The sequence below is a fragment of the Uranotaenia lowii genome, chromosome 3 (genome assembly GCF_029784155.1).
Source record: "Uranotaenia lowii strain MFRU-FL chromosome 3, ASM2978415v1, whole genome shotgun sequence".
Taxonomy (NCBI): Eukaryota; Metazoa; Arthropoda; class Insecta; order Diptera; family Culicidae; genus Uranotaenia; species Uranotaenia lowii.
In genome coordinates, this window is record NC_073693.1 from 158,992,889 (window position 1) to 159,012,692 (window position 19,804).

Here is a 19,804-nt window from a genome sequence, read left to right on the forward strand (position 1 = left end):
TTGTATTGTTTTCTTAAATAATCTTAGTTTGTGCGTTTGTTAAAATAAACTTATAAGTCTTTTATTTCTTAACTTTAATAATTTCTAGCTTTAGTTGTGCGTTTCATCAAAAGAGTTAGTTCCTTTTTAGCTTTTAATTGTTGTATTATGGCGATGGCGAACATGGAATGTGATGATGAAGTTATTTGTATTGAATGTAATAATGTTGAAAATAATCTTGATAAAATACTTACTTGTGCATATTGTTTCAAGAGCGTTCATCTTCGCTGCAAAAATCTGATTGGAAGTGCAGCTCGCAAAATGAAAGCGCAGCAATACTTTTGCGATGCCAACTGTGCATGTATTTACGCCAAAATAATAAGTTTACGGAAAGATCATGAAACAATTATCGAAAATATCCATACTAAAATTGAAACGACCGTACATAATGTGGTTTCACATGAATTGACCTCAATCAAAACGGATATGAGATCAGTTACTACTGCGATAGAGGCTTCGCAGGAATTTTTGTCCACGAAATTCGATGAAATTCAGACTGATTTCAAAGACATAAAATTCCGAAACGATGCTCTTGAAAAAGAAGTAACTGATCTCAAATCTAAGCATTCAAATCTTACCAATCAGGTCCATAAATTGGAAATAAACCTCGACCGATTTAACCGGGAGGCTGTTTCAAAAAACCTCTTGATCTTCGGATTGCCATACAATAATAGAGAAAATACACAAGAACTTGTACGCAAAACATGTGGCACTTTTGGCTACGACCTTAAAACTGAATCCATTTTAAACGCTGTTAGATTAATATCATCCAATAAACCCAATGAAAAGTCTCCACCAATTAAAGTTCTATTAAAAGATACAGTAATAAAAGAAGAAATTTTCAGTAAAAAAAGAATTTTTGGGAAACTTGCCTCTTCTTCAATAGATCCTTCATTAGTAGTTGATGGTAAACCACTAAACGTCACAATAAGGGATGAATTGACGCCCTTATCCATGGAAATTTTAACTGAATTGCGCGAATATCAAGACTTAATTGGAGCCAAATACATTTGGCCCGGAAGAAATGGTGCCATTTTGGTCAAACAAACAGATAATTCAAAACCTGATATAATCAAAACTAAATTTGAAATGAATCGCTTCATGAGCATGCATGTCACTCAGCAAAGAAATAACACATCCACGATTCCAAATGAAAGTCCTTCACCCAAACGAAAAAGGAACAATGCTGATCCACGATCAAAATAAGATCTTAGATCTACAAATGTTTAAAACTGAAATATATTTTATTCAATGGATAGTTTAATGAATAGATACCATGAAAATGTAGAAGATTTTAATTTAAGTACTTTTAATAATGATTCAAGATCCTTTAGAATTTTGCAATGGAACGTACGTAGTATGAATAATTTAGATAAATTTGATTGCATATTACAGACCATTGATCATTTTAATGTTTTTATCGATGTTATTGTTGTTTGTGAAACCTGGCTTGGTAAAGATAACTGTTGTATTTACAACATTCCGGGATATACATCGATTTTCTCTTGCCGCGACCAACCATATGGAGGCCTAGCTATGTATATAAAGACAAATTTGAAATTTAAAACTACTGAAAATATAACTTTTGATGGCTTTCACCGAATTAGTGTCGAAATTTGTACAAGTGGTCAAGTAATTTGTGTTCATGGCGTATATAGACCCCCTTCATTCCCGTTTAACATGTTTTGTGATCAAATTGAATCTCTTCTAACGTCTGTTGCTGATAATCACTCCTGCTTCATTGTCGGTGACCTAAACGTTCCTGTGAATTTGATTAACCTGAATACCGTAGCAAAATATAGATCTATCTTAGAATCTTTTGGATACGCTTGTACAAACACCTTTCCTACTAGGCCAACAACTCAGAATATTCTAGATCACGTTATATCGAAGCAAATTGACTTAGATCGATTGAAAAATGATACAATCTTTTCTGATGTTAGTGACCATTTACAAATACTCACATCATTCAATTTATTATGTGATAAAAATGTAACAATTCTTAGGAAAGAGATAGTTGATAACGCTAAACTAAACAGCTTATTTGTGAATTATTTAAACAGTATTCAACTACCAGAAAATGTTGATGAAGGCCTACAAGAAATCACATCAACTTACAATCGCTTTGTGAAAATTTCTTCTCGAACACTTAATAAAAGGGTAAAACTTAAAGGAAATTGCTGTCCGTGGATGACATTTGACCTCTGGACACTCATCAAAATAAAAGAGAATTATTTAAAACGATCGAAAAAGCATCCAAATGATATCAATTTAAAAGAGATGCTAATTCACATAAATAAAAAATTGAGTTCAAAAAAACAAGAATGTAAAAGGCTCTATTACGAGCGCTTATTAAATAATTCACCACATTCAAAGCTCTGGAGAAACATTAATACGCTCTTAGGTAAATCTAAAACGACTTCCTCAATTAACCTTTCAGATGAAAGAGGTGTTATAACCAATAGTACACAGATTTGTGAGAAATTTAACAAACACTTTTCCACAATTGGAAAGAACCTGGCTGAAAAGATTCCAGTAAATACTGAAAATGATCATTTGACTCAAATCGAACAGGTAGAAAATACAATATTCTTACGGCCCGCTAGTGTAAACGAGGTTCGACTTGTAATTTTTTCACTTAAAAATAAAAAGGGTCATGGACCAGATGGTTTCCCTGTTAATGTCTTGAAAAATAACCACGAAACATTCTCGCACATACTTACACAATACTTTAATAAAATTTTGGAGTCAGGAGTTTTCCCGAACTGTCTAAAAATTGCGAAAGTCATCCCTGTTTTTAAGGCTGGCGATTTGCTTGACGTCAATAACTATCGCCCTATCTCGACTTTAAGCGTTTTTAGTAAAGTGTTCGAGAAGCTTCTTGTTAATAGAATTGTAGACTTTCTAAATCAGAACAATATACTTTATAAACTGCAATATGGATTTAGATCAGGTTCGAGCACTCAAATTGCCATCTCAGAATTAGTTGACTCCATCATATGTAAAATAGAGTCAAAAAATATTGTTGGGGCACTATTTTTGGATCTCAAAAAAGCCTTCGATACTCTAAATCATGACATATTATTGTCCAAACTGTATAAATACGGGATAAGAGGAACAGCAAATAATATCCTTCGTAGCTACTTAGAAGGTCGCAAGCAGTATGTGGCTATTGAAAACACAAGAAGCGAATTAAGAAATATTGATATCGGTGTACCACAAGGGAGTAATATCGGGCCATTACTTTTCCTTTTATATGTCAATGATTTATGTAACCTTCAACTTAAAGGCACAGCACGTTTATTTGCCGATGATACAGCAATTTTTTATTCTGAAACTTCACCTGATATTATAATTCAGCACATTGAAGACGACCTAAAACTGCTTTCAAAATATTTCAATTCAAACCTACTTTCACTAAATTATACTAAAACAAAATACATGTTGTTTCGTTCTTCGCATAAAAAGCTACTTCGTACTAATGACCCAGCTATGAATGGAAATACTATTGAGAGAGTTAGTTATTTTAAATACTTGGGAATTTACTTAGATGAAACTCTCTCATGGAATCGTCACATTGAACACTTGGAAAAAAAAATTACTCCTCTTTGCGGTGTTCTTTGGAAACTGAGAAATTTTGTTCCACAACATGTTCTCTTTAAATTTTATTTTGCGTTTATCCACTCTCAATTGAACTACCTTATTATGATATGGGGAAGAGCCTCCTTGTCCCACTTACAGAAACTTCAAACGCTCCAGAATAGATGCTTGAAAAACATCTTAAAGCTCCCTTTGTTATTCCCTACCCTTCAGCTTTACTCTTTAAGAACGCATAACGTTCTTCCAATATCTGAACTCTGTGATTTGCAAACTGTTGTATATGTCTATGATAATCTACACTCAATTGAAAACATTCAAAACCTCCATTTTACTACGGGGTTGCGAACTCATAACACTCGCCAGTCAGATTTCTTGCAACGAAGCCGATCCACAACATCATTAGGGCAAAAAAGAATTTCATTTATTGGACCTACTAAATACAACACCTTACCAACGGATATTAAAAACATAACCAATCGTTCCATGTTCAAAACCAAAGTGATACAGCTTTTGAAAGAAAAATTGAACCATTAAAACAGTCGATCATCAACCAGTCTTTGTTTTGTTTACCTTTTGTACTTTTGTAGCGTTAATATCTAATATTATTTTTCTTAAAAATCTTGTAGTTTGTATTTTATCTTATAAAATTATTGAACATAACATAATAAAATTAGCAATAAATAAATAGTATATTAGTAAATATCGAATAATGAATCTCTTCAAAGGAAATTATTTTCCATTGAGATTTCATATTGTAGTCAATTTAGTTAAATAATACATTTCCTCGCACGACATTATAAATATTTGTGTTCTCAGCATGATTAAAATTTGCTCGCGTTTACTCTTATTATCATTTTGCTGCCAGACATGCTGAGAACAGTAGCGTCCATTACCAGGGGGCTCAATTGAGCCTTTTGGTGTGGGGGAGTGTGGTGGGCCGCTACAAAAAAACAAAAAAAAAAAAAACAAAGATCGGGTCAACCGATATGCACAGCACAGGGTTCCGGTGCAAGCGGGCTCAATGCTCAAATTGAATCAATTTTGATTTCGTTTGTAGCTTTTGTGTTCTTTTCTCGTGAACGATGCAATTTCGTTTTCCGTCCTCTGGCTGCCTCCCCTTTTCCCTTAACCAAACACGTTCAGATTTTATATCTGCATTCACACTCTTCATTTGCATTGCTATCGAGAATTTTTTTTTCTGGTCCTGAAGCATTCTGTTTTCAGCCAAACTTCTATGTGCTCCAATTAGCAAAAATTTGTAAATCCAGCTCGGAGTAAAAATTTTATTTATCTCATCCGCTATGCAGGACATCGTTGTCAAATCATATCAGTTGCATGTCAACCCGCCAAGTGATATCTAAAAGCGCTCGTCGGTTGACGTATATCAATTCAAATCGATCTTCATTTAATAAAATCGAATAGGTTCTTGGAAATGGATTATTTTTTTTGCGATTTATTGACTTCACTTCTCTGGATAAGTTTGTTATTCTATTGAGCTTTTCTTTATCTTTTCAAAATAAATTGGAAGGATGTAACACAAGTTTTTTAACGACTTAAGTTATATATCCACTTATATTTTTTTTTAGATTCTTAATTTTATTTTAAATTTGTATAAACATTAGTTGGTAGATGAATTTAAGATAGTTTGAGGTCACAAAAAAAACAAAAATTGTTTCTAAATGTTCGAATTATGCAATTCCAGAATCGAAATGGTTATTTGATCACCATTTAAAAAATTGTCAACAAATTATTTGTTTTCTCAGTTTGAATGTGGGGATATTAAAAGTATTTCTGCATAATGGACACATAAAATTAGTTATCAATTCCTAAAGATACACCCACGTTTGGTTCTATGGGAGAAAGGGGTGATTCTGCGCAAAAAGTAAGTTGAAATAATGATTGGTTTTGGTTTTAAGCTGATTCCAGCAAACCCCATCTAAAACCGGGGTTGGTTTTAACAGGGTTAATAAAATTCAATGTTTGCTTTTTTCCATAAAATAACAAATTGAATACAGAAGGCAAGAAAATTCTTTTCAATTATTTTTCCGTTTTTGCCTGTTCAACAGGATTTTAAAAGGAGAACTAATAACTTTGGAAGGAGTATTTTTTTTTTTCGAGGACCTTTGAATGAATTTTTTCCTAAGTTTCTTGATACACTTGAAATGAAAAGTCCCTTTTTTTTCTTTCTTAATAAAAGACAAACTAGTTTGACAATTTAGACAATAAGACAATTTCAATTAAGAAGATTCATTTAAGAACCACAAAAGTAGTAAAGATGTCCACAACATAAAAGCTCTAGCTCACATTTTCTGAAAACTGTTTGATTTCTTCTACCCGAAGCTCTAGTTTTGATGTTTTTACCTAACAATACTTTCACGTTTGTCTAACAATTCTACTTTGAGTTTCATAGTTCATCGAAATACCAAAAATGAAATAAGAGGTGCATATGTTTTAATACCTGTTTCGAATGATTTTGCCGTCATGAATTAGAATATTTCGTCAGATTTTGTCAACACCTCAATATTATGTGCCATCTCTCGTATAATTTTAAAATTGAGCAATTTTTACCAAATTGCTGTTGATAGACGTATAAACCTACACTACTACTAAATACTGATAATATAATAATAATCTATTTATTATCCTTTATTTCATGAAGGATCCAGATTTTGCCTAGATTAAGTAATTTCTCCAATTGTGTCCGGGCTATTAAGGGCTATTTCAACTTAAAAGCTGGCAAAATCCGAGCAGTTGATTAAAATTATAATTATAACATTATAATTCAATAAAAACACATCAGACGATTTTAAATTTAACTTTAGGCATCCAAAAATCGTTCATGTTAACTTATGCAGAACTCGTTCAAAATTGTTCATTTTTGTCACAAAAATTAAAAATTATAGTTAAAATTCCGAACATTTTTCAACAAAATCCGAGCAAGTCCGGATAAAACCGGACAATCTGACAAGCCTAATTTAGAAGAAATTTGATTCGACAATTTTAAGAAAATTCAATTTAACATGATCTTACTATTTATGACGTCACGAAAAGGCGTTTTAAATATTTGATGTTACAGATTTTAATTTATTTAACAGCTTTGTAGAAGACTGCAAAACATTTTGTTTAAAAAAAAATCTTTCAAATTCAATTAAATTCATTTTGGTTTAAAATTTCTTGGAAGTTTGGTAAAATTCCTTATTTCCGTAGAACTGTATAAAAATTCAAAAAGATAACTTATGTTATTTTCTCACTGAAGTAAAAATTACTCGCAGTCATCGATAAAATAAATCACAATGAAAACCTTTATTTTCAATAGCTATGTAACATTTTATAGTTTAAAAAGAAATCTCAAATTTTTCAACACTTGTTGCCATATGCTATCTGAAATTGGTCCTTTTATTTCTAAAAAATCGTTGGGAGAAAATGTAAAAAATATTGGGTAATTGTGCCATTCAATGAATAAAAACTGTTTTCATTTTATTCAGACCCTCCTTGATGCAAATTTGTTACTACTCTAAACAAAGGATTAAAATTTCATTTCATTCGTTTCAGATTGAAAAAAGTTTTCTAATTCAAAAATTTTGATATTTTATTTCAGAATTCAATTAAGACTAGGAAATGAAATTTATGGGCCAAAATTCACAATGAGATGAAAATTTCAGAATTATTAAAAACAAAATATTTTCGAATCACTATTCTGAGAAATATATCAAAACTAGCTTACCCGGGGTGCTTTGCTACATGTTTTATAAATAAATGTTATTTTCTAAAAATAATTCAAATTCCAATAAATTTGTTGGCATTTTTTCAAATAAAATTACAGCATATTTCAAAAGCAACCGCTATAAAATGAGAGCTGCAGCCTTTTTTCCTTTTTCATTTAGGAATTTAACCCATTAAGGTCATTAAGCTGCAGCTGAGTTTCGAATTGCAATACAAAAATGACTTTATCTAATTTTCTGAAAATTGATTTATAAATTTTTTTCACGATTTGAAATTTTAAACCAGTTTTATAAGCTTCATAAGTTCATGAATTATTTAATTGATAGAAATTCTCCACCCTCTCCCCCATAGAAATGTTTAAAGTTATTGAAAAACGTAACATGCCACATTTGGCAGCATTTCACTATGGGATTAGAGGCAACAAAAAGTCAAAAATCTACTAAATCATCATCTACGTGATGATATTTGTCATAAACCAGTTTGTAGCTTTATATTTAACTTAGATATTCGCCATTTCTTTAGATCATTATCATAAGGTAGGCTTATCAGACACTTTTCGAAAAAAAGCGGGACATTGCTCGAATAAAAAGCGGGACATCGCTGAAGCAAGCGGGATATTTAGGAAACAATCTAAAACCAACTTTTATGACCATTTCCATACATTTGTGCATAGGTATATGTTCCTTCAGCTAAAATAGTACATAGAAAGTAATAAAATATGGATAAAGGAAATTTGTTTGAAAAAATTTATTCTCAAGAAAACATCCATCCTTGTAAACTACGAACACTTAGTCGAAAATCTTGTTATTCATAGCAGTTTAAATCCTTAATTTGAGAACAATTTTTCTATTTTTAAACAGCCGTCATTTACCAGGATTACTTAATTTAACTCGTCCATTCATTCAGAGTTTAATTTAAAATTATTTGTTTTCGCTCGGTAGACCTGTTTTATTTTATACGGAATATCTTTTTCCGTAAGCTTTATATTCAAGGGATTCTGATAGGACTCCGGAGAAGAATATTGAGCCATCATTTAGAATGTTATCTTCAATAGAAAAATATTAACATCCCTAGAACAAGTTTAAAGAACGCTCAACTGAACTCAATTTTGATGGTGATGCAAAGATAAGCTTGCCAGATTGCCGGGCAATATATTTTTTATTTTGATTTTGGAATTCACTCTTCAGTTGTCAAAATGCCGTCACAGAGAACAGACATACAAGCTAGCTCACAAAAGTTGTGTAAAAATCCCAACACCCTTTTTGAACCAATTTTTGTCTTTTGGCTGGGCCACCAGATGTCTCCAAACACACCAAAGAGAACTGTCAAAACAAAGCTGACTAAGTTTCAGTCAGTTTTCTATAGGTCGTATGTGCTGCTTAGCATGCTTCAAGAAAATCGCTGTTGAAGTTTCGTTCGAAACTTGATGAACGAACGTTCACCATGTAGCATGAAAAAAAAAAATCATAAAAGTTAGAAATTATTTTTTTTCTTCAAATTTGTTAGAAATACATAGTTTTGAACAGCTGGGTGCTAAAGTGATATGTGAATGTAACCCGCTTTGAAATGCCTAGAATCATACTACTGGGTAAGACTGATCGTCAAGAATGTTCTTGTATTTGACTGGACATAGGTGATGCATTTTCTTACATAAATTACTGTTCAAGAAGTGCGAAAACTTATACCAAAGCTGTTAGTTATCTTACCTGTCATAGTAGTGCAAAAATAAAGAAAGTGAAATTTCGCCCAGTTAAAAGTAAGTCTGATTTCATTTATTTAGCAATACTTTAAAGCCGTCCATTTACTGAGACATTGAATTCATTTTTTGTGAGTTCATATACGATTACGCCTTTTTGAAAACTGGACACTTTAAAGTTGATTTGTAACTTTTAAACGGCGCAATAGATGGCACTGTTTGTAGTCAATTTCTAACGTATTTTTTGGGTGATAGCATTTGAAATTTTACACACTTTTTTGACGATTTTTTGTTCGAGCTTGTACGTCTGTTCTCTGTGATGCCGTCCAAGAAAGAAGAGCAGCGTATCAAAATTTTGCTCACGCATCGCGAAAATCCAAGCTACTCGCATGCAAAGTTGGCAAAATCGCTAAAAGTTGCCAAATCATCCGTTACAAATGTAATTAAAGTGTTTGGGGAACGTTTGTCTACAGCCAGGAAGTCTGGATCGGGGGGAAATCGAAAACCGGAAGCCGCTGAGACGATAAAGAGAGTTGCCGGTAGTTTCAAGCGAAACCCTAACCTCTCTCTCCGAGATGCCGCAAATAAGCTGGGTGTATCGTCTACAACCGCGTGCATCGAGTCAAAAAACGAGCCGGACTATCGACTTACAAGAGGGAAGTGACTCCAAATCGCGATGATAAACAAAATACGACGGCCAAAGCGCGATCCCGGAGGCTGTACACGACGATGCTGACGAAGTTTGACTGCGTGGTAATGGACGACGAAACCTAAGTCAAAGCCGACTACAAGCAGCTTCCAGGACAGGAGTTTTATACGGCAAAAGGAAGGGGAAAGATAGCAGATATTTTCAAGCACATAAAACTGTAAAAGTTCGCGAAGAAATATCTGGTTTGGCAAGCCATCTGTTCCTGTGGTTTGAAAAGCAGCATTTTCATAGCTTCCGAGACTGTCAACCAAGAAATTTAAGTGAAAGAGTGTCTGAATAAACGTCTGCTGCCTTTCCTGAAGAAACACGGTTGTTCCGTACTGTTTTGGCCGGATTTGGCATCTTGCCATTACGGTAAAAAGGCCATGGAGTGGTACGCCGCCAACAACGTGCAGGTGGTTCCCAAGGACAAGAACCCTCCCAACACGTCAGAGCTCCGCCCAATTGAGAAATATTGGGCTATTGTACAGCGGAACCCAAAGAAGACCAAAAAACTGCTAAGGACGAGCAGCAGTTCAAGGCAAACTGGCTTTCTGCGGCGAAGAAGGTGGACAAGGTGGCTGTACAAAATCTGAAGGCAGGGGTTAAGCGTAAGGCCCGGCAATTCGGATTTGGGAAAGCGGAAGCCTAACTGAATATTTTTCCTGAATTTTATACTTATTAAACTTGAAAAAGAAATTAAATTTGATTTTTTTAAAAAACGATTTCACCGATATACACGCGTTTTCCCTTGACCAAATTTTGACCGTATCACCCTTTAGTTCTGAAAATCTTAAATGGATAAAAAAATATATTAGAAAACAAAGGACAGAGGTTGGTTAATAAGATTATTAGATCATAAGATTATGTCCGAGATATTATTCATAAAAAATACGTTACCATTTCCAAGCCGAGCTATTTTTTCTAAAAAGCCTAAAATATCGGAGCATTCGATTAACAAAAAAAAACTGGAGAATATCCGGACAGATTTGGATATAATATAGCCCAGGAATTTATCGATAACAATACAAAAAAACGCTTAACATTTATCGAAAAACATCGACAGATATTGAATCGTAATTTAGGCTTCCGAAAGATCGTTTATTTTTTTATTAACGAAAATTTCACAATATTTTGGTTTTGTACTTAAAAATTTAAAACAATGTAATAACTTGATTCAAATAAAATACGGGAAAGCGGACCGGGCCGGACCTTGCCCAAATTTTGTAATGACAGGTAATATGAAAAGCTTAGCTCACGATATGTATTTTCTATAATTTTCTCTGTGAACGTTCCCAGTTTCCCCAAAAATTCCATAGACGTAAGGCAACTCAAAGATAATCAAGATAAAGCAACATTTCCTTCGATAGAGAAGGAATTTCAATCGATCTCTTTAATGGACCGATTTATAAAGTTTAATACCATCCGGTTAACGCAAACAGTTATTATGGAACTTCTGAGCTTTAGCATTCCATCTCGAAACGTTTGAGGAAAAAAGAGGGGAGCTTCGTAATCTAAGATGCAAACGACGTCGTCATTGACCTTTGCCTCTTTTCTGTTCCATTCGTCGTTCTGTATTTATACTTACCGGGACAGAGCCAGGTTCGATCCGATCCAGAACAGAATCAGACCAGACCAGACCAGACCGTCCTACTTATTGCTATTTGGAAGTAGGTAAAACGTGCTCGACAAGGTCGTCATCAGCATACGGTACGAGAGCATCAAGATTGCAAATAAAATACGTGCCTTGATAAGCAATTTGAGTTTGGTCACGCTACAATCTTCCAGTTTGGAAAGTTCCGGCAAAAGAAAGTTCAACTGGCTCGAGCTGAGTTCGAGTTCGTGTGTGGGTTCGTTGTCGTCGTTCACACCAAAATACTCTACTAGCCAGGCCAGGAGGAAAACTTCTCCATAAAATTTGAAGGTGCCCACCTAGTCCATTCCGATGCTTTATAAATTCTCGCAAAACACATAGGAGACGAATCCGCATGTGAAACCGGAACTGCACCAAGACCATTTAGCTTTCAAGCACCATTAAGTCCATCGTCAGACTTGAGCACTGATTGTGTGCTGCTGCTGCTGCTGATGCAGTTCTATCAGCCCCAGCAATGAAATATGAAAACTTTGAACGCAATCATTACTGCAAAACTGATGAACTCTGGCCCTCATTCAAGGCAATTCATGGGCTCGACCCAGAGAATGCTACAAAATTTATTAGCTAGAAGTTGGTACCGTCAACTGGGGTAACATGCAACACTTTTCTACTTCAATGGGTTTCAATAATTTATGGCTTATGCGTCAAATGTAGAAAGGTTGATGGACCCAGAGGAGGAAGACTGAAATTCGCTGGATCGTTTTTGTATCGTTTTTTTACTGTTCGGCAAAAAGTCAGTAATTTTTGAAAAGATTTGTTATCGTTTAAATTTAATCTTTCGATGATAAGTTTCGTATAGCGAGTCTTGTTGTCAGTTGTTTAGGCGCTAAATTTTAATCTTAAGAGTTAATTGCAGCCGACTAAGTAAAATCGAAAACACCAGCTAGATTATTCAATGATTGTCTGCCAATTATGTCGTAAATATAAATTTTGAACTACATAAAAATGTTTTTCGGTTGACGGGAACTACCAAGAACTAATTTTGTTATTTTGACTATTTTTAAGAACAACCGTTAATCAAATATTTATTATTTATCAGCTTCAAAAACGAAGTTTGAGTGAATTAAACCGCATGAAGCAAGAATGTGCAAAAACAAAACAGAAACTAATCAAATACTTGTTAAATGCAAAACAAGTGCTTTACAGCATCAAAAAAGTATTTTTTTAAAGAAAGTTAAATTTGAACCTTCGCTCTGGTTGGTAGATTTATGAGCGAGATTTGACGTTTGAACGATTTTTCTCTTTTTTTACTCAGTCTTCCTGCCCTGGAATGGGACATTACATTGACATAGTAAAAAAAAGTTTCTGGTTTCCAGAGATTTTAACTGGTGTTATTAAAGGGTGTTTAAAAAGCAACCAAACTAAATTGGGTGTACATCGATTATTTGTTCATTGAAAAAGATCAAAGTATCTTTCATTTTGAAGTTCAATATGCATTAAAATCAGTAAAAAAACCCAGTTCAAATTTTGATCAACTTTGTTCAAACTGGCGTTCGTTTGATGACTGCCTTCAGTTCTTTTTCAAGGTTCTGCTTACAAATACGAAAAACCTGTAAAACCGACCAACCTTGTTTTTGCATCGTACAGCTGATAATAGATAACTAAAACAAAAATATAAGAAATGTAATGATAGTCTCAAATATATAATTCAATAAACAATGTTGATACAGAGCATCACAGTATAAAACTTGTAGCTGCTATCATTGGGCCAATCCGTCATTACTTGACTTGACGGTACCTATTTCACGGCCAAGGTTCTTGCGCCGAGTTGCATGACACCTTGTCCTGGAATGGCGCGGCCGTCGGTGCGGCTAAAGTTAACCACAAAACCTCGTAAAGTTTACGTTTATCGGTGGGTATCCCTAATTGCAGATAAGAGTCACTTCCGGCACACCACAAATGAGAAAGTCCCGGAGAAACTACTCAGAACCCTCCACTTTCAGGTTGGTGTCCCGGTCCTCGTCCACGTTGTTTCGAAGGAACGCCGAGCCGCCCGGTGGTGTAGACGAAGTCAAAGTTATGCCACTTTTATGGCCATCCATCATTATACCGGCAGCCGGCTGCAAACGAAGCCCTTTTGGAAAGGTAGTTCTATATAGCGTAGCCAAGTCGTCGCTCGTGACGTGTGAAAGACTAAATGGAGGGAAAGATTCTCGCTGAAGCAGCAAATTTGCCCTTGAGACGATAAAAATCTTTTCCGAGGTTTACTTAAGTTTGAAGGCACCTAGGAATGCACTGTCAAGTTTTGCTAACAACCCTTTTTAGAATGTAACTAGAAGACACTGTAAACATAAATGATCAGGGAGATTTAATGAATCTGAATTCGAAATTTTGTATTCTAGCAACAGTTAAAATGAGGAGCCTCAAATTAACAGCAGAAAATAATTGCCATACCTGGTCATACCTGGCAATGTTGCTAGAATTCATTTTTTTTACCAATAAATTACACAGCTTTATAACAGTTTTCTTAAATTCGAGCTCAACACATTGCGTCGTGAATGTGCTACTCTAAGAAGTAAAACTCAAATGTTATAAATTTAATAAAAATGAATTTTTGTGTTTCTTGGCGTAGATTTCTTAGCGGTCCCTAATGTGTTAAGTAACGGAAGTGGGGACATCGAATAAAAAAATGTCCTCTGATTTGAAAAAAGAAGACATACACCGTCCTAGTCGATTTAGTTTACAGACTGAATAAACGTGGACAACTTAACACATTGCAGACCAAATACGAGATATCTCGTTTTTTAGCTTGGCACGAAAGTGCTATACTCCGAAGCACAACTCAAATGTTTTAATTTGATAATGAGTCATTGATGATAACTGTCCGAGTGTCATTTGACATTTTCGGAAGCATTTTCCCCAGTCGTTTAACATTTTTTTTGGATGACCATCAATGTCATTGAGATCTTTTCGAATGTCATTGGAAAATGTTATACGACTGTTACGATCCCAATTGTCTTCAGGATGACATTCGCATCACACATTATTTGACAAAATTCAATACAATTTTAATTTTTTTCTGTGTTTTTATAAGTTTCATGAGTTTTTAATTATGCCAAAAATGATTTTTTATGGAAATGAGATCATCACCCTCTCCCTTCTTAAGTGGGAAGGGCTCGTGAATTACCATAAAACCTTGTTAAATAACATCGCATTTGATTGATAATTTTTTTGAGTTATGTCAAATCAAATATGGAAAAGACTTGTATTCTTTCCGACTACGCCCTAAAAAAGGGAGGGTCTCAAATTATTCGTACGCAAACAACTTCTCATGTATAAAATGTTCCCTCTTGATTGGTAAGAGCTCGAGTTATGCAAAAAAAAGTGGTATGGGAGATGCCCCCCCCCCCATTCCTTTTCCCATCCCCCAGTAGTTGAAAGAGGTAGACGTTTCTATCAATCATATCCATTTTTTTGTACTTAGAAATCCTTTCATCAAATTTTGTTCTATTGATTAATAAGAAATTTTTATGACCGTCCTTCGTTCCCCCTATATCCTTCCTTCCTCCTCCCTGTAAGGCGGAAGGCTTTTTAACAATCATGGAAACATACCTATCTAGCAGTGTTCCGAAAATCACTCGGAAGAAACGCTTATGATAGGTTTCTAGTTGGAAAAATTCAAAGCCGAATGCTGCTGCCTGTAGTTCTCTAGAAGGTCGGCAGAGAGACAATGCGAGGTGAATGTAAATAAGATTCAAAAGCGAGACCGGATTCGCAGCTAAGTCGATCTCTCAAGCTCACAACCTCTTGTATCAGAACTGATTGAGACACTTACTGATACAAGATCCTATTCGAAAATCAACTCACTCAAACTCAATCAATGCGGCCTTACATCGGTTTATACTGCCTGCGTACTTTCTGCCATAGCGGCAGATACATTGTATATACATACTGCCTGCGTGTTTGAAATTCTATTTTGGTCCTCCCCAACAACAGCAACAACAATGCAAGATGTTTCAGCAGACAGCATTCGATCATCGATCAGTAAATGAATGAGTGAGTGAGTGAGTGAGAAAGAAAAGTTATTGATTGAAAAAAGAAACTGAAAATCAGGCAGCGAGAATTCCAACTGGAAAAGGAACGTCTCTCTTTCAATTTTTATTTCTTTGATTCTCGGAGCAGCACTGTCGAACACAATTTAAGTTTTGCTTTCGCTGTTGAAACCGTTAAAGTGTCTCTCATAACAATTGAGTGATTTTCGGAACACTGATATAGTACCCAAATACATTCCCATGTCAAATTTTATTCCATTCGCTTGATTATTCTCAAGTAATGTGTTAGGGTCTTTTCCTATACGTACTTACTGGAAGAAGCGTGGTGTCTCAAATAATAATAGTACCATTTCTCGTGCCCTAATCCTTCTCCATGTGGAATTTGGTTCTATTTCTTAGATAAGTGTTTGAGTTGTGCAAAAAATGTATGAGAGCCTCCCTCCCGTAATCATCTTATTATTTAATGTATGAGGATGAGTCCAATGCCGGGCAGCATCTGAGTAGTGTGCGTCCGGTCCCTTGATCGAAGCTACGAAAATAAGGAATCATCTTCTGCGTAGTGGAGGTCAGGGGTGCGCCACGAACGTGTGTACGATACCTCACCGTCGAGGAGTGTAATGTCGCTTCCTAACGGGTGAAACTGCAGGGATAAGTTAATACCTTCCTCGTAGCTGACCTCGCAGGAAGAGGGTTAACCACTGTTGGGGGATACCCACGGGTACAGTGGTTCTCGATGCCGGGCAAGCCTTCTCGAGTCGGCGTAGGATGTCGTCACTGTCGGGAAACATCAGAGTTGTAGCATTCAAAGTCCCAAATGTGTGCCGTGACAGGCGCGGGTCCAGGACAAGCTGCTCTCGATCTGTCACCAACGGGCAAATTAAAAGCCGTGGGCCGAAAATCCTAGGGTTGCCAGCCAAAGAGATAAAAGAAGACCGGACAACGGTCGGAGAAGATTGACCCCATCGACGGAGGGCTGTCGAGTAGCGTGCGTCCGATCTCACGGTTTGAAGCTACAAAGATAAGGCAGCATCTTCTGCGTAGCGGATGCCGAGAGTATGTCGCGTACGTGCGTAGGATTCTCCACCTTCAGCGAGTAGGGGGAAGTGTTCCTAAATGCGCATGTTGGGTAATATGCGCATACAGCCGATTGACGATATGGCTAAAGATTCATCATATCTAATCAGTGCAGTTTGAGGGTAATACGCTTTTAACACATGGCATCAAAAAATTAAATTGTTATATAAAGTCGAAAAAATTTAAAAATTCAAACAAGATTTTTGTCAGTTTTGTTATAATATATTGAACTTTAATTATTGTGCGTACAGATTCTGTGAACAAAAATTTCAATTGTTTTTCTTTCTCATTCATCTGGAAATCGGAATTTCAACAAATTGAAGCTTTTGGCAAAGTTGTAAATGATAAGATATTGGAATAACAGACAGGTTCTGAATGCCCATATCAAGGCAGGTTAAATGCCTATATCAAGAAAAATAGATTATTCTTATAAATTTTTTACTTTCTTCCATTTAAACATTAAATGTACGCTCAAATCACGATCTAACAGCGAAAAAAGAAGAATTTCATACTGATCTGATAGAAATACAATATGAACAAAATATTACCATGAAATATGGCCATATGGCATACTTAACTATGTTTCATGCAAAAAAAACTAGTAATGTAAAAAATTTCACCAAAATTTCAGCCTTGACGTATGCTTAACATCCGTTTCTACCATTTTCAATCAAATAATTTCAAAATATTGCAAGTGTAAATGAAATATAGCTAAAAACATAAATATGCGCATTTAGCCCGCCGGTTTCGGAAATCGGCTATTTTGACTTCTTTTATTATAAAATTATTTCCACAAAAACTGTAAGAGATTTTAACAGAAAAAATGCTCTAACGTATAGAAAACAGATGTCCGCTCATGTGCATATAGTTTTCAGACTCCTATCTATCGGAATATGGGAGAAAATGATGGTTTTCCTTAATATGCGCATATAGCCTACCTCTCCCCTACCCGAGTAGTGCGGTTCCCAACGACCGAAGCTGCGGGGATGAGACTTGACCTTCTTCGCAGTGGAAATAGTTGAGAAAGGGTTATTTCATGATCGAATCGAATCGAATCGAATCGAATCGAATGAATCATACGAGTAGTTGCATTAAGCCCCCACGCGTGTGTTGTGACAGGCGCGAGTCTAGGATAAGCTGCTCTCGATCGGAACACGACGGGCATAAAAGTGGCAAACCTCGAAGCCTGGAGTTAAAAGCATAAAAGGTCGGACTTCGAGACGAGCCTTTAATCAACAAGTTGAGGGGTATGAGTGGTTATCTGGAGTCATTACGAGGAGAGGTCAGAACTCGAGTCGCTAGAGGAGAGATCGGGCCTTGAGTCGTGCAGAGGAGAGTTATGTGTAAGTCAATCTTGAGTCGATAAGATGAGGGGCGTCGAATCCCGAGTCGTAAGTTTAGACGTCGAGTCGTAAGAATTCGCTGAAAGTGGTCTCGTCTATGAGTTTTGCCTTGGAGCGCACTAGCGCGAATAGACCTTCCACTATTGAAGCATAGTATGTCAAACAGTTCGAGGTGTTTAACACACTATGGGGCCACAGACCTAGTTCCGTATGTGGCCCCAGGTGGAGTTTAGGGAGTAGGAGGTAAATACACGGAGTATATCATAAGTTTAACCATTGTACCTATGGACCCAGAGTAGCAGACTGGGGTGACGCGTTGACTCGCCGTGCCTTGAAATACAATCCGTCAACCGTTATTTCCACCTGGGTTATCAACAAATAAAAAAAACGCTCTCCCATGCATTAGTTGGTTCCATTTGCTAGATTAGTTCTCAAGTTATGCAAACAATTGTATCGGAGCCCCCTTAAAAAAAACCTTGATATTTTACAAATATTTGAAAATCTGTCTTTATCCAGGAATGCCATTTGCTTACAGTTGGACATCCACATGAGAAGAAGCCTGTTCAAGGAAAAATCGTTGACACTTAATGAAAAAAGAAAAAAAATTCTCACGAATACCCACAAATCTTCAAAAAAGTTCCTTTAAGCTAGCTATTCATCCATTTACTTTTTTTTGCATCCGTCCGCACGTGGTCCTGTGAGGCTTGTTTGTTTATTTCATTTTCTTCCTTCTCCCACACGTCAACAATTTCGTCCCCGTCATCGGTCTTGGCCATCCATGCTGACGTGTCGGCGTCTCGTCGGCTTCATCGAATCATGTGAATCTTTTATTTCCCACTTAACGGCCGTTTTGTTTGCTTTTGAAGTGGACGTTAGCTGGGGTCGATTTTTAAGGTTTTGGTTTTTTTATTTGACTTCGAAAATATTTGTATGAATAACTTTTATTCAAATTTCCGTTAAATTTTACTGAAGCATAGAGAATATTTTTCAACAGTTCAAAAACCGATCAATCTGCCTGAAATAAGATAAGAAACATTTCAGGATTTTTTTCGACCCAGCCTCAGGTGTAATGCTGAGGTGTGAGAACGACGAAAAAACGCGATGAATGACGACGGTAAGTGAATGTGATGGAATTGTTTTATGATTTTGCTTTGTGTGGGGCGGATTCAGAAGGTGGAGCTGGGCTGTTCCGTCCAGCATTAAAGTCTCAGGACGAGCTTTACTGTGACATACTTTCAGGGGCTATTTTCTGGAAGATGAATAATGTACCTACAGGGTTCGGGACGAGACTGCATTGGACGAAATGGATATTTAATGATACAAGATGCAGGAGTGTGTCTTTAGTTTTTGGATGCTTTATGGGATCTTTATTTCGTCAGAATATTTTTTTATTTACTTTCTGTTGAACGAGAGTTATTCGGTATATTCAACTGTTGTTAAATAAAATCGCTGATTTTCAGATTATGTAATTCTGATGCAATTCTGAGAGTTTGAAAAACTCTAAAATAAGACCTTAAACGATAAACAAAACTGATATCCCATTCTCCCACCCGATTTTCGGGCCATAACTATCCACCATTTCCTTCAAATATCAATGTCTTTCGGTAAAGTCGTTCCTTAATCAAATAGAATGGTTCAGACATGGATTTCCATATCCTCTCGAAGCTCATATTATGCTTTAACTGCTCTTATCAGTTTTTATATCTAACAATCATAAATGTTCGTTTCGCTTAATCGATGTCATATTTTTTTCTTCATCTTTCGAATCACCCAAAAAAAAAACAAACCTCCCGGGCAAGTTGAATCAGTGGACCTTCGAACTTGGCCCTCCAAAAAAAAGTTGTTCACAGCGAAGAAATCGTTAAAAGATAAACATTTTCGCATCGGAAACATTGTAGCAAAATATTACTTTGCTCAGCATGGCATACGATTAGCATATAAATGCATGTTTCTGTTTTTGGATCTGCTTCCCTGCTCGCCCCTTATCTTATTCTA

General features: G+C 35.8%; 1 protein-coding gene and 1 pseudogene across 2 annotated transcripts in view; both read right to left on the reverse strand.

Annotated features, from left to right (window-relative positions):
- LOC129752776 (septin-interacting protein 1-like) overlaps positions 1-13,442 on the reverse strand; it is an 85,317-nt pseudogene extending 71,875 nt beyond the window's left edge.
- Positions 1-19,804, reverse strand: part of LOC129755136 (uncharacterized) — an 824,173-nt gene that overhangs the window by 8,158 nt on the left and 796,211 nt on the right. The window lies entirely within an intron of this gene.